This window comes from Octopus bimaculoides, chromosome 5 (genome assembly GCF_001194135.2).
Source record: "Octopus bimaculoides isolate UCB-OBI-ISO-001 chromosome 5, ASM119413v2, whole genome shotgun sequence".
Classification (NCBI taxonomy): domain Eukaryota; kingdom Metazoa; phylum Mollusca; class Cephalopoda; order Octopoda; family Octopodidae; genus Octopus; species Octopus bimaculoides.
The window spans coordinates 24,557,031-24,557,307 of NC_068985.1; positions in this window are offsets into that span (position 1 = coordinate 24,557,031).

Below are 277 nucleotides of genomic sequence, written 5' to 3' on the forward strand. Positions count from 1 at the left end.
ATGAGAATTCGATCTTTGGTTGCTTTACATCTCATGTTTGTACCGTATTTCGAGAGAGTTCTTGCTATATGTGTGTGTGTCTGCATTCGAATATCTGTATTTCGATAACAACTACAATTTTACTTCCTAAAATTTCCTAGGAAGATAGATGTCTACGCAAATACACACAATTATCTTCTGGCTACGAACTATCGTTTGCATGTACATACACATCTATACATAACATACATATACAGACAGACACACACACACACACACACACACACACATACACACA